This window comes from Mastomys coucha, unplaced genomic scaffold, assembly GCF_008632895.1.
Source record: "Mastomys coucha isolate ucsf_1 unplaced genomic scaffold, UCSF_Mcou_1 pScaffold20, whole genome shotgun sequence".
Classification (NCBI taxonomy): Eukaryota; Metazoa; Chordata; class Mammalia; order Rodentia; family Muridae; genus Mastomys; species Mastomys coucha.
This window is the reverse complement of record NW_022196903.1, coordinates 87,838,177-87,857,659: the sequence shown is the minus strand read 5'-3', so window position 1 is coordinate 87,857,659 and position 19,483 is coordinate 87,838,177. Positions and strand designations below refer to the sequence as shown.

The window sequence follows — 19,483 nt, the reverse complement described above, 5'->3', positions numbered from 1 at the left end:
TGATTTAACCCCAAGTCAGAAGCAGAAACCCTGAAATCCCTTCATCCTTTATAGATCCCTTCATCCTTTTTAGTGTGGGTAACACTAGAAAATATTCCTGTTTTCATTCTCTTTGTCCTTGACCATCTCTCTCTCCTTTACTCCTCCTCTCCTCTCTACCTCCCCTCTGCCCCACTATTTTTTGCTCTCTGTTTGTTTTGTTTTGTTTTTTTTCTCCGTCTTGAGATGGAGTCTCTTGTAGCCTAAGCTGTCCTTCAACTCCCAGTTCTCCTGGCTCCACCTCCTAAGCCTTGGTATTACTGGCCCGTGCCACCACATCTTTCTTCTTCTACCTCTTGATGTGATAACTGTATTAAAAATGTTCTGTTTGTAACCTGGTACATTCTTTGTGCCTTCTGCCTTTCTTATTGTGCTTGTGCAAATCATTGTCTGCCAGGTCATGCAGAAGAAGTTATTAGCAGGTTATTTCTCTCAATTTCTACCTCAGTAAGAAGGCACGGTTAGGTTTTCGAACTTGAATGTAATTAATTGGGCTTGAATGTTCCTGCTGTTGTCTCAGGATAACCGAAGAGAGGGCTTTGAGACGCCTACATTTCTGCTAGAGTTTTGTTAATTTGTCATTATTATCTTAAAGGTTTATGTTTTGTTTATGGACCTTAATTACAATTTTCACTGAAGCACTTAAATTATTTCTGTGTAAGGGGAAATGTGAGTTACTTCGCCTTACACAGAAAGTGTTTATTACATTGAATTTCCCATTGACATCAGTTTGCAAGGAATGGATTTGGTCAGTTTCATAGGGAATGACATTTTCTGTCTGTGGATGTGTATGGATATGTTTGTGTGTACACATGTGGAGGCTAGTCATCAGTCTAGGGTGTCCTTCTCAAGGTCTTTTTTACCTTGTTTTCTTGAGACTGGGTATGTTAGTAGCCGGGAGTTCACTGAGTAAGCTCAGCTGACTAACTGAGCAGTGAACCCCTGGATCTACCTGCTTCTGTCTCTCCAGCAATAACAATTTAAGTGTAACAGAGCTCTGGGCAGACCTTATTAGGTTCTGAGACCTTAGTACACCTACTCATGATGGAAGTACAATTCAGACTATAAAACTCAGCCCATAGACAGCACCACCCGCCAAAACTAAAACAAACACCTAACCCATCAAAGCCCACAGTTCTGGGATAGTGCTCAAAATGTGCTTCCACTTCTGGTTAGCGTTTTATAATGAAATATGTCAAACCAGAACATGGTTTTTATGCTTAAAAACTCACCCTAAGAAAGGATCAGGTACACGGGTATCTCAAGTACACAGGGTAGTCCCTGGCTTGCTAATAAAAACTTTCTATTGGCTTAAACTCATGTCTGAGCTGTCTCCTCTGGTGAATACCCTACAAAAGTTAGGAAACACACACCACCATGCTTGGGATTTTATATTATCTGGGAATTTGGTCCGCGTGCACACTCTTGCATTGCAAACTCTTCAAAAAGCACTTTACTGACTGAGCCATCCTCCAGTCTTTTCATAAGCAACTTTAAGGACATGTATTTGTGAGGGACCTATCATGCCACATCTAAATATCTCCACAATGTGTTTTTTATTTGTAATCAATAAACAAGTGAGTAAAAATTAGACAGTTTTGAGAGGAAAGGTTTTGAGATTGTTTTTTTGAACATTTACATTTGTAAATGTGCCCATTACAGTAGTAAAATTGCATCGTGTAATTTTAGTCTAGACAGTGTCATTATCCCCTAATAGAATACTGCCAGTCTAACACTGTTTTAGTTTGTATCTCTTTACTAGATTGGCTGTGTTTGTTCTGTAGAAAAATGATCATCTTATTTATTTGTTGCCTTATTTTAAAACTTGTCTTGCAATCAGCAGGAAACAGACAAAGAGTACATAAAGATTATAATTATTTTGGTGTATTTATTAGTCTGTTTGTTTGTTATTTTGGCCTGGCTGTCCTGGAACTCACTATATAGACCAGGCTGGCCTTGAACTCACAGAGATCCTCTTGATTCTGCCTCCCGAGCGCTGGGATTAAAGGTGTTGCACCATCATACCCAGCTTGATTATTTTTATTTTAAAGCAGGTGATTTTGAAGGTGTATGTTGCTGGTACTAGACATGTTATGTGTTCATCTGGGCCTGCATAGTGCTTACCTGGATTGTATACATTGTGGGAAATGGTGGAAGTGTAGACTGGACCTTTGCTTTCTTCATTGTGGGTAGGTTACATGTCAACAAAGGTTTAGTAACAAAGGTTACTAAAGGATTGTGTGGATTTTCTTGTGGTGGTGAGGAAAGCAATGTTTCCATTTGCCATGGAAAGAAAGTAGCAAAGTGTTCTTAGTAAAACTAAGGCTTTTTCAGTCACTTTCTCCTTCAGTTCTCCATTCACTGTGTCATTAATTCAGTTCCTCTCTCCCTCTCCCTCTCCCTCTCCCTCTCCCTCTCTCCCTCTCCCCCTCCCTCTCCCCCCCTCCCTCCCTCTCTCTCTCTCCTTGATGCTAAATCTTGTGCTTGATGAGTGTTAAAGGGATGAACAGAAGAGTCCCAGTTCTTGTATGACCAGTTCCATGTTGATGTGAGCAATTATTAGAGCCACTGGTTTCTAACCTCAGAATGCAGTGTGTGGGATTGCAGGGTATCCTGTTCTTAGGGACCTTTAAAGAGGTTGTGAAGTTTTATGCTTTTTCCTGAGCATCCTTCACATGAAGGTTACATTCATCTCCACTTACTTTTAATCACCCCCAGATGATGACTAGATCTGTGTGATAAGAAATTAAAATGCTAGCAGTGAAGGGATAGTTGCCACCTGTTAACCATCTCGCCTTCTTCCCCATTTCCACACAATAGATTTTATAATTTTCTCTGAGGTTAACATTTCTGTTCAGACTTTCTGTGAACAGAATGGGTGGGATGAGGAGAAGCGGGGAGGGCTGTGGAGAACTTGATGTTGATGCACAGGGGCAGTTACATGTTCATGTGGGGAGGAAGTTTTTGGACCAGAAGACCATATGGATATGTGTGTGCATGTGTATGTGTTCCTGCAGAGATTATAGGGCAACTGCAAATGTTGTTCCTCAGACATCATCAATTTCTTCTGAGACTAGCCTAGAACTGTGCTAGTTCCAGTAGGCTACGCTGTTTGGCTCAGACATCTGCCTGCTTCCTCTTCTCCATCCCTGGGATTGCAAGCATGTGCCACCTTGCTTGGCTTCTTTAAGGATTTAATTTTATTATTTATTTTTATTGCTTGTATAAATCTCTCTCTCTCTCTCTCTCTCTCTCTCTCTCTCTCTGTGTGTGTGTGTGTGTGTGTGTGTGTGTGTATACGCATGTGTGTGCAAAGTCTCTTGACCAAGAGGAGTTTTCTAAATAGTATACTTCTAGAAATACTTGGATAAGGGATTTTGTAGTCAGTTGAAATTTCATTTAAATGATTTGTGGAGCACCTGTTTAGTTTAGCTTAACTTGGTTTAATTAAAGCAAACCTCAGTTTACCAGGAGTGTTGTCTTAGATCTGTGGATAGTTATTTTGACTATAATTAGGATTAATCTGTGGTGTTAGAAGAAACCCAGGCAGTCTTCGAAAGCCTTGGTCGTGGGCACAGCAGCAACTCTCTGCCTCTTGTGATGGGAGTCTGTCCCTCAGGATGGTGGCTGCTACCTGGCTTTGGCTGGGTTTTGTGATCCAGGAGGGAAAGGGGCTTGGATGAATGGAGAAGTTTCTGTGCAAAGCCACTACTAAAGCTGTGCTCAAGCTGCAGCTTTCAGAATGTATTTTAGGAATGAGGCATGCTATGACACTTTAAGGGGTTGCTTTAGCACTGGCCCATTCTAATTTCCAGTCAAGTCTGTTTTCTTCTTGTTGTTTAGCTCTTGTTTGTTTCCGTCTCTGCCCTAAAGTCTTAGGAGATTCTACGTGTTTATACAGCTGTGCATTCATAGAAACTGTACTTCTGTTTCTTCTTTATCAGAAGCAGCAGTTGTGAAACATGGATCGTATTAATTACAAAAACGTTTCTAGCAACCGCAGTTGCTTGTAGACTCCAGAGCCACCTTGTCCCTATTAAAGCTGATTTGGGCACGTCCTTCCGGAACCGTGAGCTGTAGTGTTTATCTGCCTCCTCTCTTGTGGAGAGTTTGAGGCCCTTGAGGCTGGGTAGGTTGTCTGACTTGTACTAATTAAGCTTTGCTTACATGTCATAGACTAAAGATAGTGTATAATAGCCACAACTCATGAGCTAGAGCCATAGTTTTCTAGATAAATAGAAAGTGCCATCAAACAAGCAAAAAACACAGGCAGATTTCAACCTAAAAACACCTTGAAACATGCAAGAGCTAAAATGCCCGGAGGATGGGGTGGGAGCGTTTGGTACTGTTAGAGGGGCCCTTGAATTGTGTATCTTTTAGCTTCAATGTGGCATGTAGCTTGTTCCCATTGATAAAGTTTGATTGGAACACAAACATTCCCATGCACCGTATACAGTCCAAGGCTGCTTTCCGACCCCAGCATCATTGCTGAGCAGTTATGGTAGAATGAGCATGGTGCATAATGCTTCAGATAGAGTAGTCTTGCTTAGAACATTACAAATGGTGTACATACTGCCCAGAAGATTTCTGAGTTTAGAGAAATTTAAATAGGATGCTGAAACAGTAGCCCAGTGGAGTTCTAGGAGTGAGTCCCAAAATTGTACACATAAAAGGAGGCGTGTGGAGGAAGAGACCTAGGACTAGGCTAGACTGCTTGGCTAGCATGCTCAGGGCCTGAGAGAGAGAAGTGCCTGCTTTGTTACAACTTTAATTGTAAGCACAGAGTGGAATATGAGATTGATTTATATCTTCACTGTTCTCTTGTTTCTTCATCTCCCACTTCTTTGTTTTTTTCTTTTCTTTTCTTTTTCTTTTTCTTTTTCTTTTTTTCTTTTCTTTTCTTTTTTTTTTTTTTAAAGGGTTTCTCTGTATAGCCTTGGCTCCTTGGCTCCTTGGCTGTCCTGGAGCTCACTCTGTAGACCAGGCTGGCCTCGAACTCAGAAATCTGCCTGCCTCTGCCTCCCAAGTGCTGGGATTAAAGGCATGCACCAGCATAGTCTGGCAGAGATTTAGTGTGCGTGTGGGTATGGGATTGTGGGCAGGTGGAAATAACCCAAGGGCCATGCCAGTGTAAATGCACACTTCTTTCCATATCTTTTATTTAAAAGTCTCAAATGTGCCCAGCTAGCTCATTTGGTATAGTATGAGACTTTTTAAAAATGATTTATTTATTATTTCACATAAGTGTGAGCCACAATGTGGTTGCTGGGATTTGAACTCAGGACTTTGGAAGAGCAGTCAGTGCTCTTACTCGCTGAGCTGTCTCGCTAGCTCCCCTCTCATTTCTTGATACCCAGTCTTTGGTTTTTAATCTCTTCCCTCTTCTGTCTAAAATTTATACACACTGGTAGGAGATATAGACATTCTTGTTGTGGACTACCATCTACTTAACACCCCTTACATATTTTCCAATGTTAATATCCTCCCCCTGAAACACGTTCTTTCTTAGCTGTATTATCTCTGCAGTACTAGGATGTCGGCCTCTTGAAGGTAGATATTTTATTCTGTTCACAGCTCAGCCCAGTACCTACTACAGTTTCCAAAAAGATGATGAATGCTTATAAACTTTTTCAGAATCCATAGATAATGGTTTGTTTATCTTATCCTGTTTAGCTTGTCATTTAAACATTCCCCCAAATGTTTGTGGTTAAGTACTTCGTTAACTTTCTAGTTATTTGGATATCTATTAGGTTTTTTTTTTCTTTTTTTAATACTAGTTTTCTTGGAGAAATTATACCGTAAGCTAGAATTCTACCTTGAGGTAGAAGTATCAGGCCAAAGGACACTTGAAGGAGAAAAGGAGCATTATTTTCTGACATGTGGAAACCTAAAAGGAAATTGATTGAACACTGAGAATCAGGCGCTTGGAACACAAGAAAAAGGAAGAGCGGAGTCTCTCGGGGAACTCAAGCAGGTTGGAAGACATCCAGAAGTCAGAATTGATGTTGTTTTCCCTTCCTTAAACCTGTCCTTTATCTCCCGGTGAATCCGCTTGTATCTCCCATCCCTTGCTAAGCAGTGCTCTGTCTCTATATACACAGCGTCAGAAAATGGTCATTAGTTTTGACCGGTGTGCCTTGTATAAAGCAGTGGTTTCTGTATCTCTGGAGATGGACATACTGGAAAACAACAAAACAAAACTGTCTGTATTGAGCATGCGCTACAGACTTTTCTTACCTGTCAGTGTTATCAGCCCAAGAATCTGATACAACAGTTATCTACTTAGCATTTGTATTGTATTTGTATTTGGTAATGCCACGAGTTTAAAGTACGTGGGAGTGCTTGTAGGTGATATGCAAATACTGAGACATGTTATGTAAGGATTTGAGTATTTCCATTTTACTGTCTGCAGGTCCCTAGTCTGCTTTCTTTAGGCTACTAAAAAGCCTTTGCTGGACCAGCTTGACCTTTTCAGCTTTGAGGGGAAGCCTGCTTGTTGCTCTCAGAAAGACTGGGTGACAGAGGCAGGGACAGCAAAGACCATGAGGAATGCTTGCTTTTATAAGTATTGCATGTGTCAAACATGTTGATTTGAACATGCTTTATTGCACCAGTCTCTTACCACAATTGAACTGAAAGGCCCTAGGCTCCCTGAGGAGCTCAAGCTGACAAGTTGAAATGACATGATTCTTTGGCTCTAAGCTACCCTTTTCCCACTTTATTAGCTTAAGCTTAACAGTTCTTTATGGTTCCTGTAGCTGACTTCACAGGCTCAATAAAATGCTGCCTAATCAAGATCTGCCTGTCGAAGGAAAATAGGCTTTCTTATTTTTTTTCTCCTTTGTTCAATGGCAGTAACCCTTGTGTGATGTAACTGTCCACTTTGGCTTTTATCTAAGAAAAAGGACCATGACTGGACTTCAAGGTGTTGGCTTTAAAAAAAAAAAAACAACCCACTAATTTAGGCAGAGTTGGGTTGAAGATATATTCTGCAAGGAGGACTTAATTGCTTTTCTTCATCTTTTTCCCCTTTCTTCCCTGTGCAGACAGCAAGCTCAATTGTTAAACCAAAGCAAACCCAGGTGGTGGTGCACACCTTTGATCTGAGCACTCCGGAAGCAGAGTCAGGCAGATCTCCACGACAGCCACGTTGTTTGTGAAACTAAGTTCAGCCAAAGCTTGCATAGGCTCTTCAAAAGTATAGAATTATTTTTCTTCTCCAGTACTAGAAACAAAGTTTTTCTCTTGGTCCTCTTTAGGCCTACAGGTTATAAATAAAAGTCAGGCAATACATCGATTATATTAATAAGCATTTGTGATAAAGCTTACACTAACAATTTTGGGGTTTTTGTTTTTTCCTTCCTTCCTTCCTTCCTTCCTTCCTTCCTTCCTTCCTTCCTTCCTTCCTTCCTTCTTTCCTTCCTTCCTTCCTTCTTTGTTTCCTTTTCTTTTTACAGGGTTTCTCTGTATAGCCCTGGCTGTCTTGGAACTCACTCTGTAGATCAGGCTGGCCTCAAACTCAGAAATCCACCTGCCTCTGCCTCTCAAGTGCTGGAATTTTAAAGGTGTGTGCCACCACTGCCTGGCACACTAACAGTTTTTTAGAACATTTATTTGCTTGTTTATTGGGTGTGTTAACTGTGGGTCCATATATGTCCTGGACATATAGGGAGAGAGGGAGGGAGAGAGGGAGGGAGAGAAGGAGGGAGGGAGGGAGGGAGAGAGAGTGAGTGCGTGCACCAGAGGACAGCTCTTGGGAGTCAGTATACTCATAGGATCAGGCTCAGATAGTTGGCCTTGCACAGCAAACTCTTATCTGCTGAAGTATCTTACAGGCCAGCTTTGACAGTATTTCTTGTTTTGAGCTCTCTGGATAAGAATTGGAGAGATAAGAGCCCTGGGGATTTTATGTCTAAGCTGTTTCTTCCTTGTGGAAGGCAGAACAAAGGTAGAGGAAAACTTGTCCAAATTATTAAGGCTGTACCTTGCTCCAAGATGGTTAACAAATGTTTAACAGAATTGCAATTTGTATTTATTTGGAGAAGTACCACATGATTTAGAGTGCTTTTGCAGTCTTGGTTTCATTGTAGCAAAGGTTCTAGAGTGCAGTCCACGCTGGCAGGTCTATCAGAGGCTTCCATAGACCATGAATATAGCTAGCTGGTAAGACTTTTCACAAGTTCACAGTGCAAAAGCAACTCCTAAACACAGAATAAAATGAGTCCCTTACAATTCATACAGACGTGTGCTCCTAACTTGTCCACAAAGCACAATGTTACCAGTGGGAAGCGATGCTCTGATGGCACGTAAGTGACAGGTAGGTTGTGTTAGACCGAGCTCTGGGGCTGAGTTCACGAACTCGGCTGAACTGCAGGGATATGATTTGTAAGACTGGGATGACACCTACTTTGTGGATGCTTCTGTGATCCCCAGAACAGATTGCATTTAAAAAAAAAAAATCCCTGTAAAGCCTTCAGAAGCTTGTCACATACACATGACTTGTTAGTGCTTTACAATTAAGCTTTGGGAGAACTGCTCCTGATTATGCCCAAGTAAAGTTGCGTGAAACAATTGAGTTACAGTATATGTGAGTTACCGTTAGGGTTTCTTATTTGACCTTGAAGGAATTTAGAATGATCTGAAAGTGTGGAAAAATAAGGAAATGGCCACTTCTAGACCTGTAGGATCCCCGAGGATCAAGCGTAGGTGAGCTTTGCTTGCCTCACTGGTCATTTTGACTTTAACCTTGACGGTCTCCACCCCTGACCTCAGCCCTGCTGGGTTCCTTCCCTCTTTCTGAGTTTGCTTAGCTTTTTGGCTTTTGCATGGGGGATTTTTTGTCTGGGATGCTTTCCCCACTCACTTTCCATGGCAAAGTCCTTATCTGTGTTACTACATGATTGGCAGTTGTTTTATTAACTTGCAAACCCTGATTAGGGATTCAGCTTAGTGTTCCCAGAATACCATGGGCTTGCTCCTCACATTCCACTCTGCTTTTATAATTGCCCACTTCCTTGCCCCACTGGTCTGCTGGGCTGTGAAATCTCAGAGGACAGAGAGTATGTCCTGTTTGCTGTCATCTCTCCAGCACCTAATATAGCCCTTAGCTCCATGAAATAATTTGGAGTACATAAATGAATGGTGTGTGAGCTTTGGTTCCCCTGTCGTTCAAGCTCAATGTGTTTTTGGTTTTCTATTTAAAGTTTCTGAGCTGCCTAGAACTGCTAAACATAACATCTTTGTTTTGACAGTAGACGGTTCACTAGAAAAAAATGACAGAGGAAGACTTTTCAAGTTGGATTTATTCTTCAGTGTGTCTGGTTTCTTTTAGGGTGTGTTGCTGTGCAAATGCTGTTTTGATCCAGAGTTGAGAGTCTTAAAGGTGGCCACAGTGCCAGGACTACCATAGCGTCATCCCCATCTGTTCCTTGTACCCTGAGTGCATCTGTCTGTGGTTGTCTCTGTGAGCTTCTGTCCCTCGGTGTCTTAGGGGAAGAAAAAGAAGTGATGTTACCACAGGCATTCGGATGGCAGCTAACTTAAAATATGAGTTGAAAGGAAAATCCTCTAATTCCCACTAATGAATTGCTGTGTGCTTCTCTGTGTTAGTCAGGGCATTGATTGAAATATTTTTAAGTAGGAAAGCTTTAAAGATGAATCACTGAAAGAGGCGTGTCTGCCAATACCAGAGGATTCCTTGACCAAAGGAATTATATTTAATACCACCTAATAAGAGATACTTTGCAAAACAATTCATTTAGATGTAGGGGCAGAGAGAGGTTTTTGATCTGGTCTACAAGGCACAATAGAAATACAAAGAAATACTGATTTCATTCATTTATTTTGTTCACCTGCTAAGTCTTTATTGGGGGCTAGCTGCAGCAAGAACTTTTCCAGGGCAGAAGTAGAACAGGGAACCAGTCCCCCAGTATTTATAACATGTTCCATTTCTTGTAATGATTGATGCTATTGTGATGAGTTCCATCTTGAATAAGTACTTTGCTTTAGTCTGTCGTGTGACTAGAAAGCTCAGGAAGGAGCACATTGCCACGCTATCTGTATTTTCTCTGTTCCTGACATTCAGTGTAAACATTTACGTTTTATTTGTGTTTAATCCTTGATTTATCAACCTACTATCAACTTTGGTCATGATCTTGGCTTGGATGAAATGAACCAATAAATGCTGCTTCCCTCAAAAAGGAAGGAGGGGATGAATATGAAATTAGATCGGTAAAGACATTACCCAGGTAGTTCAGCATCCCCTTTCTGTAGCTTTGAAGATAGTGCCCTCTTGTGGTGCACTGTATTTCTCCTCACTTAGATAAACTGCTCAAAATTACATAAATTCATGGCTCTGTTGGAGTTAAATCGCATTTTAAGTGGTTTATTTAGAAATAATTGATATGTGGTGCAACGTTCCTGCATGGAACATTTGGTACAGTTTAGTGTTTTTAACGGAGTTACAGAGTTATGCAACCATCTTGCATCATGCAGCCTTTGTATTCTTATTTTAGGAATATTTTAATCTCCTCTCAAAGTATCCTCCTTTCTCTGTCCCTTCCTCCAGTGGCTCAGGGCCGGAAACATTCAAGAAAATGTACTTTCTGCTTCTATAGACTTTTGTAGATGTTTCACACAATGGGAACTATATAATGCCTTGTCTTTGTAGTTTCTGCTTTTTCTTCCCATGTGATCACGTCAGGACTCAAGTCCTTTTTTGCCAAGAATATTCTACTGTGTGACTCTGTCTCTATCATACTTTACAACTTACCAACTAGTAGACCTTTGAGATTGTTTCTGCTTTTAAAGCTTGTTATAATTAACATCACTTGGGAGTGTTCATGTGTAAGGTTCTATGTGGGCATATGCTTCCATTTCTCTTGTAATGCACATTAGAACAGAGTTCTGAGGTCAACTGGTAACTCCACATGTAACTTTCTGAAAAACTTAAAGACTGTTTTCCAAATAGAAACTCTTAAAAAAAAAAGTAAGGCAGAGAGGAATTGAAGAAGGAAAAGGATGTCAAAACACACACACACACACACACACACACACACACACAGAGGAGTTTTATAGTTTTCAGGTAATTGGCACTGGTAGGCTCTGGTCCCTTAAACCACTTTTCATTGTTTGCCAAGCAATAATAGTGTCTCCCCCACAGTAGTATCTGGTAAGGACTCAGTAAGGTAAGAGTTATGCTTCACCTACTGTCAACTCTTAGGAAATGTTACTATGGATATTGAACCTGAAAGCTAAATGACCTCAGTAGAGTAGAGCACTTCCACCTATGAAGATCATATTCTAAACTGCAGAGTCAGAAAGGGATTATGATGGGGTTAAGAGTGACAGCCTAGCATGAACTGGAGTTTAAGCCCGAGCAAAAACCAATTTATAAACAAATAGAGATGAAAAGGACTACTTCAAAATATTAGCATTTAAAGGTAAGCAATCGAAGAAAACTTTTCATTTAACATTTTTTATTTTGCTAAAATAATTTATGTAATATTAAAAAAATTGTTTCTGTTCTCTCTTTTCAAGAGTTGTAGAAGAACCTTTCAGTTATTTTTCTGTTTTCAGTGCGTATGTGCATTTTTAGGTGTGTGTCAAATGTTTAATGTGCCTGCCCGTGCAGAACAGAGGTCAGCACTGGCGTCTCCATTTGCTTCCACCCCGGCACCCACCCAGCCACCCAGCCCTGCATTTGGAACTCATCCATTCCTTATCTGAGAATGACCAACAAGCCCCAGGAAATCCTGTTTCTCATCCTGAAACTGGGGTTAAGGTGCAGAATGTTGGTTCTGGAGACCTGAAGGGTCACATAATTTATTTTTTAAATGTTTGGGTCTCCTGCTTGTGTGGAAGCGCTTTGCAGACTGAACCCTCTCCCCAACCTCTCAATGGTTATTTTCATATTAGGTTCTTCTTTGTTGTTATAATGAAGTCCACCAAGTTAAAGTTAGTTCCTTAAAACGAAGCAGTTTCTGGAGACTGGTGCTGAGCAGTGAGCCCAGTGGGCTAAAAATCGAGCCATGGAGGAGGCTGCACTCCCTTCTGGTGTCTCCTGTGGGAAACTCCATTTCCTTGACGGAACAGACTCTCCAGTCCAGTCAGTAACCCGGGCACCTCTACCCCCAATGCCTGTAACCCCAGGAAAGACCCAAACTACATGCGTTGTGTGGTTGCCAGCGGGCAGGGCGATGCACATTAAAGACAGAAGGGAGAAAGACCTGTAGCAAGTCCTTCCATAGATGGTATCACATGGTAATACTGCTTTGATGCTCTTCACCCCGATGGAGCTTCTTAAGTACCTAAAGCTCAGTAAATTCCATTGTGTCACTGGTCTTTGAGAAACAGCAATTGCCATATAATTTGGGTAATGATTCTTTTAATGGGTCTACTTCTGGAGCGTAAACTAAGGCAGCTATGATGATAAAGCCCTCAAATGCTGCCACTCCAGGCCAGGCATAGAGAAGGGCTCAGTGACTGAGAGGAGGCGTGTGTGTGTGTGTGTCAGGATCTGTTCTGTAGATGCCGTGTATGAGTACTATTCTGTTCTTCCAAACATTTAAAAAATAAATTATGTGGAGTCTGAACTGAAAAGCATCCCTAGGCCACTGCTCTCTGAGAATTGAAAAGCAGCAGCACACAGACCTCCTTCATCTCTGCTTGAGCCAGGTTCTTTTCTTATCACTGCATCTCACACAGCAGTTTCCTCCAGGAGACTCTGGAGGTAAACAAAAGGTCACTTCGGTGGAAGAACAGAGACTTGGGAAGATTCTCATGGTCCCTCCACAGCAGTGTAAAAAGGAGTAAACCGTGGCTAGGCAGGAGACTGGTCAGAACTGAACATGGAGAGGAGACTCTGGGAAGGCTGAGCTGCCCTGAGCAGGGATGCGGATGCCTTCCCTTCATCCTTGTTGCCTCTACCTAACCCCCGCCCACATTCATTAGTAACACCAATAAAAACTCACCGGCTCACCACATCATTAACTTGCTGCAGTCATTGCCTTGGTCTGTCCTGAGTTCCCTTTCTGGGGTAAACAGATACATGTGTTGTGTTTCTCCAGAAGTCTGTCACCCCGTTGTTCATAACTTCCTTAATTTTCCTATGGTTTTGCAAACAAGTTCATGCATGATCTTCAGATATGCACTGGGCTGATTCAAATTCTTTGGATCACAGTAATGTATTTTTTAAAATATTAGCATCATTTGGCTTCAAAGAGGAAAACTGCTGCTCAGCTGTCGGTCTGTTCGTGACACTGATTCGGAACATAACAATGGCTATGACTCTTTGTGACTTGACCTGCACAGGAGCCTCCAGGTCTCTTCTTTGGACTGGCTTTAGATGGGCTTTGAGTCCTTTGAATGTTTTGTTAGGAGATTTCTGCCTCCAATTCTCCTCTGGGCACTTGAATAATATTATAACTAAGTGCTGATTAAAGTGAGCAAGAATGAGTCTGAGAGGGGAAACTTGTTTTCTGCTGTTATCCGTTGGTACCCTTGGGTAGTAAGCTCCTTGCCCTCCTCTCTGCCTTTCCCAGGGCATAATCTCAGCCATCAGTGGTACCTCGACTTCCGGTTGGTCAGGTGTGTTAAAGAAACATCATCTTTTGCCTTTTTGTCTCATTATTTTCCTGGTAACACATCCTGGCATCACACAGAGTCTGGAGGAGTTTCAGCTAGTTAGGGAAAGGTCAGTGCTACTTATCACTGCTGTATATTAACACATGTGTCATCTTCAAAGGGTAGATCTCCATGGGGACCTTACAGGGTCAAGATCTTTCCATCTGTAGTGTGAATTATGTTCATCAGATTGTGACTTTAAAAGGCTATGTTCCTAGAAAGGATCTATTCACAATATGGACTGTAGACCCACAGTAGACATTTCCTGGGAAGCGGGGAGAGGCCATTAAAGATGGCATACATCTGTCACTTCATCATGCCATTCCCACTCTTGGGAATCAAATTCAATATTACCTTCATAAAGTTTGTCTTCAAAACAAAGCCATCTGTCTGTCCATCTACCCATCCATCCACCCACCCATCAAACAAAGAAAACAAGGTCTCTTTGTGTAGCCCAGGCTGATCCACACTTTCATCGTCTGCTTGCTGAGTGCTCCGATTGCAGACATGGGCCACCACACCCAATTAAAGTTTGGTTTAAAATCATTCCACAGTTCTTTATGCCCAAAACATAGAGAAAACCATGGTAGATTTTCTAGGTAGGTATGTCATCTTTGGGGAAATGTTGGGCTTTTTACAGTCACTTCTGGCTCCTCTTCACTGGGGCTGATACTGAGAAGTTACATGGACCCTTCCCAAGTCTGTTTGGGTACATGACAAATTCATTAATGGAAATCTGCAAGAAAACCCGGACTGGAAATGGCAGTGTTGGCTGAGCCCATGGTGCAGTGAGAGAGCCACACTGGCAACACTATGTGCTGGAGCAGGAGCTTGGTGAAGAAGTGGGTGAGGCCGAGCTGGCATTCCGTTGCAGCTCTAGAGCATGGGAACTCCAGAGTATGACCAAGCACTGTGCAGGTTCATAGACAGTGAAGAGATTTTTATTGTGTTGGTTAACAAGGGAACTCTTGAGAACCGGGAAGGACGTTGGTGTAGAGGACATTGGCTACCATGAGTTCCAGTGCAGTGTTGCCGAAACCACAAATGTGTGGTCTTCTGGCCAAGTGTCTGTGGGTTCATATTGTTGGTGCATTCAACTGTGGCCCTGGGAGGTGCCACTGCTTATAAGTTTGGCGTGACTGAGCCAAGAAAGAAGGTATTTGCAGATTTCTACAGAAATTATGATTCCATGAAAGATTTTGAAGAGATGAGGAAGGCTGGTGTCTTTCAGAGTGTGAAGTGATTTCAGAATGCAAAGAATTCTTTGGATTGCACTCCGTAGAAGTTCATTGCTGACCTGTGTTCCTGAACTATGAAACATGAATATGTGGGCAAAGGAACGGTTTCTCTCAATAAACAATAATTATATGGACAGTAAACAAACAAACAAACAAACAAAAAACAAGGGCACTCTTGGCAGTTTGTGCCGGCTTATCTCTTGTTTAGCGGTAAGTGGTGGCAGCTATTCTGGTCATTATAGGATGTTTAGTGTGTTTTCTCTTCCATGATGGTATGGCCTTCATATCTGTGACAACAATTAATGCCATTGTCCTCTCTCCAGTATCCCCTGTCATCCTTACCACAAGATGAAAGCTTTGAGTTTGAAAACTGACTCTTAGGAATCTGACCAAGAGTATCTTTTTAAAAGTTACCCAGCCAAAGACAAATATTGACTAGCTTTCTGCCTTTTCCCATCTGCCTATGAAGTTTAGTGGCTCCCAGCTTCAGGTCTGGTTCCTGCTGGGTGTGGATAAAAGCATATTTCCCCTGGTCTTGATGTGTGCTGAGGATGTGGTCCACTGTTATGTGATAGGCCTGGGTCTTCAAGTGTTGTCTGCATTTTCTACTAACTTGCATCTGCCAAGAGGTTGAGTGGTAGAAACGGTTGTTGCACATGGCTTTTGTAAGACTTTAAAGAATGTAGGATCTGAAATTGCCTAGCATGAGGTAAGTGTTCCCTGATATTTTATGGGTTGGTGAATGATGCCTGACATTATAATGCGTATATATACAATACTGCATATCTACTTATCCATAGCGTTACTGGATTCCAAACAGTATGGGATAGTGTTGGCTATGATGTATTGGCTGTTCCCTATGTGCCAAGTTTCTTGCTAGTTCTTTATATATATTATTCTTTGTCAGTTAATTAACAGCTTTTTGGGGATATAATTGCCCTACAATAATTTGCACAGGTTTCATGCATACAGTTTGATGAATTTTGGCCTTTTTTTTAGCATCCACAAAACTATCATGCATGAAACAACACCGTTAGGGGAGCACTCTTTATTTTGTTGCAGATTTGCTTGTTGTTACTATAGACTAGATTGTCTTTGAGAGTGAAATAAAAAGAAAGATGCAGTGTGGGGCAGGCAAGATGACTCAGTGGGTAAAATCTCTTACTGCCCAGACTGATGACCTTGAGTTTGAGCTCAGAGACCCTCTCGGTGGAAGGAGAAAACTGACTCCAAAACGTCCTCTGACTTCCACATAGATGCCAGGGCATGTGCACACCATATATAGAATACATGCACATACACAAGATAAATCAATGTTTAAAAAGTAAAATAAATGAAATAAAAGTGGGCTGGCAAAGTGGCCTAGTAGGTAAGGGTGCTTGCTACCAACCCTGATAACCCAAGTTCTATCCCTGGATCCCTCATCATGATAGAAGGAGAAAACTAAGTCCTGCAAGTTGTCCTCTGGCCTCACACACATGCTGTGACATGTGTACCCCACCCATCAGGAGTAAATAAATTAATAAAGTGTGATTTTTTTTTTTAAAAAAGTGAAGATGTGATATAAATTTTCTAGAAAAAATGAATTACTTATTTAACCATGTTTTAAACATTTTAATATGATGTGGCTTGGGATTTACCTCAGTGGTAGAACAGCCCTTGTCCGCCATGTATGCTGTTCTTGTTCAATCGCTAGCCTTATAAAAGCAGACCTAGTGGAGGTGATGCGAACTCTGTGCACTCACTCATTCATCCTCTAGCCTGTTGACTCACTGCCTTTTCTTGAGCATCTCCTATCCTTGACTGATTAGCTCTGCAGTCCCTTCTGGAAATCTCAAACATGGAAGCACCTTGTTGAAATCTGCAGCGGGACTCTGGAGCGCTGTTCATAGAAAACATGGCCAGGATGTGAATGGAGCTGCCTGTGATGGGCGTAAACCAGCGCTCTGAACAGCAGAAGTGTATGACAGAGGAGAACGAATGGCTCTTTGTTCATGAATCCCACAAGTGTCTTTCATCTGCTCCAGGCTCCAGGCCATAGATTCATGTTTTACATTAGACCCATGGTTATTTTGAGGGGTACCACTTTTTGTTGATGTTATAGTTTTTTTTTTTTTTTCATCCCAGCGCCTGAAAGCTGGCATTAATTATTGGAGTGGTGTGCCTGCCCAGAGATTTCCTGTAGCCGCCAAGAAAACCAAACTCTGGAGGAGAGTCAGAAAATCACCCCAGATGTGCTCTATTATAATTTAGAAATCAGCCTTTGCAAAACTGATGTCTCCTTTATAACTTAATATGCTTCACAAGAAGATCTAATAAAAGTGTGTTTAAATGAGGGTTACTTTTTTTTTTTTTAAGATTATATTTCTTGCAACACAAAGACGCAAAACCAAAATCTCCCATTCTCTCCCCTCATTCCATTTTTAACATTAATATTTGTGTGGCTTTTTGGTGAAGTTACAGTAAAATTAAGTTGATGCAAGGTGCAACTTTTGAAGTTGTGAGAAAACCCAGATGCCTGCCAGTAGTTTTCGTGCGCAGACAGCATTAAATAATGTTGCATTAATTTTTTTTTTTTTCCTACTTTTCCTGTACCATCCCAGGAGAAGATGGGGGTGAGGATTTTGTTGAAGAAGACTGGCAAAAATCTCAAGCCACAGATAATGGTGACGGCAACAACAGAGCGCACTTGCCTCCCAACTGATTTGAATGTTTTGGTTTATGTTTTCTTCCTCTTATGGAAGCATCTCTGCCTTGCTTGTTTTATAATCAAAGGGAAGTGTGCCAAAGATCAGTCAGTGCTAGAAGCAGCTCACTCATATCCAGAATTAACATTTTGGTGTTAATGAACATCCCTTGCCCACCCACTCACACAGAGATGGCTTTTAAGAATGCAAGGTACTTTGTATTACTACATGTATCATTGTTCCTCAGGAAAAGTGGCATTTGTGTTCGTTGCTTTTGCAGACTGGAAGAGAGGAAGTAAAAGGGAACCACATCCTATCAGAAGATTTCAGAAAGTTGTTTTGGGGATGGGTCATAAAGGAAGTGGGTAGAGGGTACTAGAATACGTGATATGAAAGTCAGAGGTGAATAATACGAGGGAAAGGAATTAGGGGATGAGGGAGTAGGGAACAGGGAAATAGGGAAGAGAAGGGGGACAAAGAATCAACCAAAATTAAGTGTTTATAAAAATACCACAAAGAAGCTGTTATTTTACATACTAATTTGAAACAATTAGATTTTTAAAAGCACTTTTTTTTTTTTTTGGTTTTTCAAGATAGGGTTTCTCTATAGAGCCCTGGCTGTCCTGGAACTCACTCTGTAGACCAGGCTGGCCTCGAACTCAGAAATCTAACTGCCTCTGCCTCCGAAGTGCTAGGATTAAAGATGTGCACCCCCACCCTCACCCCCCCCCAACTCCCATGCTAATTTTTTTCAAAGAAATTGAGATCCCAGTGTGTTTCTGTTATTCATGGCTGTCTAGGATAAGGATAATAGTAAACATTAGCAGTGATATTTCTTAGCTTCTGTATGCCCCATGCTGTATATTGTTTCATTACTTTTCATTGTTATCCCTGTAGCATTGATAATTATATGTGTGGAAACTGAAGCTAAGGGGTAACTGACTGATGTCTTAGTCGGTTGCAAAGATCGAATGACAAAAGGCAGACCTGGGTCTTTTTGTTCTGAGGGGCAGAATTTAGTGTCTTGTGAGTGCCAGAGGCAAGTTTATGTATCTTGTCACAGATTCTTCCTCCCTTGTGTTAGGCACAGAATACATGCTCAGTTCCTGTTAGTCTTTTGTTTGAGTTTCTTAGCTGTCTCTTACTTTAAAAAAGCCACTGTGATACTGCCTCGAAGGACATTGTGAGTGTACCATTTCTCTTGGTGGAGTGGAATGAACGGATGTCAGGGTCAGCAGTGGGTTGCACTCTGTACCCATAAACCGTGTGAACAACAGCTCTTTGACTTTGTAGACCACGTGGCCCATGGGGTTATGAGCACCTGCAAGTTCAAAGACTAAAACTTATACTTAGAACAAGAATATTCAGACTAAAGATGGATGTGGCAGTGCACAGCTTTAACCTCAGCTCCCGGGAAACAGAAACAGAGGTGGGGTGTCGTCTTTGTGTTCTAGGCTAGCCTCCTCTACATAGTGAGATCCTGTCTTGAAACAAACAAATAAACAAATATTCAAAGTAAGACCTTTTCTGTAATAATATATTAAATAAAGCACAAAAATATTAAAAATTATTTGAGATATTGTTTAACAGGATTTTTAGGGGTTGTACTTTTTGTTGTTTTGTTTTTGTAATGTTGTTTTGGTTTGGTATTTGGAGACAGGATTTTTCTACATAACCCTGGGTGTCTTGACACTTACTTTGTAGACCAGGCTAGCCTCAGACTGACAGAAATCTGCCCGCCTCTGCCTCATTAGTGCTAGGATTAGAGGTGTGCACCACCATGCCTGGCAGTTGTTCTGGTTTCTATTGCCAACTTGGTACAACCTGAAGTCACATGAAGAAGAGAAACCTCTCTCCGTTGAAGAATTGGTTTTTGGCTCTGCTGAGAGGAATTTT

The 19,483-nt window shown here is 41.5% G+C and overlaps 1 protein-coding gene and 1 pseudogene across 25 annotated transcripts in view; both read left to right on the top strand.

The window, feature by feature from the left end:
- Window positions 1–19,483, top strand: part of Magi1 (membrane associated guanylate kinase, WW and PDZ domain containing 1) — a 630,113-nt gene that overhangs the window by 204,076 nt on the left and 406,554 nt on the right. The gene's annotated exons all lie outside the window — the stretch shown is intronic.
- LOC116099296 lies at window positions 14,674–14,905 on the top strand (annotated as a pseudogene).